A 5,176-nucleotide genomic window follows, 5' to 3' on the forward strand; every position below is an offset into this window, starting at 1 on the left:
CTACACAGAACACTTCAGGATAAGTTTTTCTGTCTATTTGAGTATTATTCATGAAGAATATGATGGATTTCATGTTTACATGTCATAAAGTTATCAGTTACACCTGGGAATGCAATCCTGTTCAATAGCGCTGTTAAGCGTCAGGATCGGCTCTAATTCCTCGTTAGAAGCTTTCTCTGTGTCTGAGAACTGAGTTTTTCTAACTGTTGTCCTGTCTGTACAGAACACTTCAGGATAGGTTTTCCTTTCTATTTGAGTAGCATTCATGAAGAATATGATGGATTTCATGTTTACATGTCATAAAGATATCAGTTACACCTGAGAATGCAATCCTGTTCAATAGCGCTGTTTTCACGTTTCCAGCGACTGAATCGGCTCTTTTCCTCGTTAAAGCTGTCTGTGTGTCTCCAAAATCTCAGCATTCACATTTAGTGGGATTTCTACACAGAACACTTCAGGATAGGTTTTCCTGTCTATTTGAGTAGCATTCATGAAGAATATGATGGATTTCATGTTTACATGTCATAAAGCTATCAGTTACACCTGAGAATGCAATACTCTTAGAAAGCGCTGTTTTCACGTTTCCAGCGCCTAAATCGGCTCTTTTCCTCGTTAAAGCTGTCTGTGTGTCTCCAAAATCTCAGCATTCACATTTAGTGGGATTTCTACACAGAACACTTCAGGATAAGTTTTCCTGTCTATTTGAGTAGCATTCATGAAGAATATGATGGATTTCATGTTTACATGTCATAAAGTTATCAGTTACACCTGAGAATGCAATCCTGTTCAATAGCGCTGTCAAGCGTCAGGATCGGCTCTAATTCCTCGTTAGAAGCTTTCTCTGTGTCTGAGAACTGAGTTTTTGTCACTCATTGTCCTGTCTATACAGAACACTTCAGGATAGGTTTTCCTGTCTATTTGAGTAGCATTCATGAAGAATATGATGGATTTCATGTTTCAAGTTATCAGCTACACCTGAGAATGCGATATTGTTGAAAAGCTCTGTTAAGCGTCAGGATCTGCTCTAAGTCCTCGTCAGAAGCTTTCTCTGTGTCTGAGAACTGAGTTTTTCTAACTGTTGTCCTGTCTATACAGAACACTTCAGGATAAGTTTTCCTGTCTATTTGAGTAGCATTCATGAAGAATATGATGGATTTCATGTTTACATGTCATAAAGATATCAGTTACACCTGAGAATGCAATCCTGTTCAATAGCGCTGTCAAGCGTCAGGATCGGCTCTAATTCCTCGTTAGAAGCTTTCTCTGTGTCTGAGAACTGAGTTTTTCTAACTGTTGTCCTGTCTGTACAGAACACTTCAGGATAGGTTTTCCTGTCTATTTGAGTAGCATTCATGAAGAATATGATGGATTTCATGTTTACATGTCATAAAGATACCAGCTACACCTTAGAATGCGATACTGTTGAAAAGCGCTGTTTTCACGTTTCCAGCGTCTAAAGCGGCTCTTTCCCTCGTTAAAGCTGTCTGAGTGTATCAAAAATCTGAGCGTTCACATTAAGTGGGATCTCTACACAGAACACTTCAGGATAAGTTTTCCTGTGTATTTGAGTAGCATTCATGAAGAATATGATGGATTTCATGTTAACATTTAATAAAGTTATCAGCTACACCTGAGAATGCGATAGTGTTGAAAAGCTCTGTTAAGCGTCAGGATCTGCTCTAAGTCCTCGTCAGAAGCGTTCTCTGTGTCTGAGAACTGAGGTTTTGTCACTCATTGTCCTGTCTATACAGAACACTTCAGGATAAGTTTTCCTGTCTATTTGAGTAGCATTCATGAAGAATATAATGGATTTCATGTTTACATGTCATAAAGTTATCAGCTACACCTGAGAATGCGATAGTGTTGAAAAGCTCTGTTAAGCGTCAGGATCTGCTCTAAGTCCTCGTCAGAAGCGTTCTCTGTGTCTGAGAACTGAGTTTTTGTCACTCATTGTCCTGTCTATACAGAACACTTCAGGATAAGTTTTCCTGTCTATTTGAGTAGCATTCATGAAGAATATGATGGATTTCATGTTTCAAGTTATCAGCTACACCTGAGAATGCGATACCGTTGTAAAGCGCTGTTTCCACGTTTCCAGCGTCTGAATCGGCTCTTTCCCTCGTTAAAGCTGTCTGAGTGTATCAAAAATCTGAGCGTTCACATTAAGTGAGATTTCTACACAGAACACTTCAGGATAAGTTTTCCTGTCTATTTGAGTAGCATTCATGAAGAATATGATGGATTTCATGTTTCAAGTTATCAGCTACACCTGAGAATGCGATACTGTTGTAAAGCGCTGTTTCCACGTTTCCAGCGTCTGAATCGGCTCTTTCCCTCCTTAAAGCTGTCTGAGTGTATCAAAAATCTGAGCGTTCACATTAAGTGGGATCTCTACACAGAACACTTCAGGATAAGTTTTCCTGTCTATTTGAGTAGCATTCATGAAGAATATGATGGATTTCATGTTTAAAGTTATCAGCTGCACCTGAGAATGCGATACTGTTGTAACGCTCTGTTAAGCGTCAGGATCTGCTCTAAGTCCTCGTCAGAAGCGTTCTCTGTGTCTGAGAACTGAGTTTTTGTCACTCATTGTCCTGTCTATACAGAACACTTCAGGATAGGTTTTCCTGTCTATTTGAGTAGCATTCATGAAGAATATGATGGATTTCATGTTTACATGTCATAAAGTTATCAGCTACACCTGAGAATGCGATACTGTTGTAAAGCGCTGTTTCCACGTTTCCAGCGTCTGAATCGGCTCTTTCCCTCCTTAAAGCTGTCTGTGTGTATCCAAAATCTGAGCATTCACATTTAGTGGGATTTCTACACAGAACACTTCAGGATAGGTTTTCCTGTCTATTTGAGTAGCATTCATGAAGAATATGATGGATTTCATGTTTACATGTCATAAAGTTATCAGCTACACCTGAGAATGCGATACTGTTGTAAAGCGCTGTTTCCACGTTTCCAGCGTCTGAATCGGCTCTTTCCCTCCTTAAAGCTGTCTGTGTGTATCCAAAATCTGAGCATTCACATTTAGTGGGATTTCTACACAGAACACTTCAGGATAAGTTTTCCTGTCTATTTGAGTAGCATTCATGAAGAATATAATGGATTTCATGTTTCAAGTTATCAGCTACACCTGAGAATGCGATACCGTTGTAAAGCGCTGTTTCCACGTTTCCAGCGCCTGAATCGGCTCTTTTCCTCGTTAAAGCTGTCTGTTTGTCTCCAAAATCTCAGTATTCACATTTAGTGGGATTTCTACACAGAACACTTCAGGATAGGTTTTCCTGTCTATTTGAGTAGCATTCATGAAGAATATGATGGATTTCATGTTTACATGTCATAAAGATATCAGTTACACCTGAGAATGCAATCCTGTTCAAAAGCGCTTTTAAGCGTCAGGATCGGCTCTAATTCCTCGTTAGAAGCTTTCTCTGTGTCTGAGAACTGAGTTTTTGTCACTCATTGTCCTGTCTATACAGAACACTTCAGGATAGGTTTTCCTGTCTATTTGAGTAGCATTCATGAAGAATATGATGGATTTCATGTTTCAAGTTATCAGCTACACCTGAGAATGCGATACTGTTGAAAAGCGCTGTTTCCACGTTTCCAGCGTCTAAATCGGCTCTTTCCCTCCTTAAAGCTGTCTGTGTGTATCCAAAATCTGAGCATTCACATTTAGTGGGATTTCTACACAGAACACTTCAGGATAAGTTTTCCTGTCTATTTGAGTAGCATTCATGAAGAATATGATGGATTTCATGTTTCAAGTTATCAGCTACACCTGAGAATGCGATACTGTTGTAAAGCGCTGTTTCCACGTTTCCAGCGTCTGAATCGGCTCTTTCCCTCCTTAAAGCTGTCTGTGTGTATCCAAAATCTGAGCATTCACATTTAGTGGGATTTCTACACAGAACACTTCAGGATAAGTTTTCCTGTCTATTTGAGTAGCATTCATGAAGAATATGATGGATTTCATGTTTACATGTCATAAAGTTATCAGCTACACCTGAGAATGCGATACTGTTGTAAAGCGCTGTTTCCACGTTTCCAGCGTCTAAATCGGCTCTTTCCCTCCTTAAAGCTGTCTGTGTGTATCCAAAATCTGAGCATTCACATTTAGTGGGATTTCTACACAGAACACTTCAGGATAAGTTTTCCTGTCTATTTGAGTAGCATTCATGAAGAATATGATGGATTTCATGTTTCAAGTTATCAGCTACACCTTAGAATGCGATACTGTTGAAAAGCTCTGTTAAGCGTCAGGATCTGCTCTAAGTCCTCGTCAGAAGCGTTCTCTGTGTCTGAGAACTGAGTTTTTGTCACTCATTGTCCTGTCTGTACAGAACACTTCAGGATAGGTTTTCCTGTCTATTTGAGTAGCATTCATGAAGAATATGATGGATTTCATGTTTACATGTCATAAAGTTATCAGCTACACCTGAGAATGCGATACTGTTGTAAAGCGCTGTTTCCACGTTTCCAGCGTCTGAATCGGCTCTTTCCCTCCTTAAAGCTGTCTGTGTGTATCCAAAATCTGAGCATTCACATTTAGTGGGATTTCTACACAGAACACTTCAGGATAAGTTTTCCTGTCTATTTGAGTAGCATTCATGAAGAATATGATGGATTTCATGTTTCAAGTTATCAGCTACACCTGAGAATGCGATACTGTTGTAAAGCGCTGTTTCCACGTTTCCAGCGTCTGAATCGGCTCTTTCCCTCCTTAAAGCTGTCTGTGTGTATCCAAAATCTGAGCATTCACATTTAGTGGGATTTCTACACAGAACACTTCAGGATAAGTTTTCCTGTCTATTTGAGTAGCATTCATGAAGAATATGATGGATTTCATGTTTACATGTCATAAAGTTATCAGCTACACCTTAGAATGCGATACTGTTGAAAAGCTCTGTTAAGCGTCAGGATCTGCTCTAAGTCCTCGTCAGAAGCGTTCTCTGTGTCTGAGAACTGAGTTTTTGTCACTCATTGTCCTGTCTATACAGAACACTTCAGGATAGGTTTTCCTGTCTATTTGAGTAGCATTCATGAAGAATATGATGGATTTCATGTTTACATGTCATAAAGTTATCAGCTACACCTGAGAATGCGATACTGTTGTAAAGCGCTGTTTCCACGTTTCCAGCGTCTGAATCGGCTCTTTCCCTCCTTA

The sequence above is a fragment of the Seriola aureovittata genome, chromosome 5, assembly GCF_021018895.1.
Source record: "Seriola aureovittata isolate HTS-2021-v1 ecotype China chromosome 5, ASM2101889v1, whole genome shotgun sequence".
Classification (NCBI taxonomy): domain Eukaryota; kingdom Metazoa; phylum Chordata; class Actinopteri; order Carangiformes; family Carangidae; genus Seriola; species Seriola aureovittata.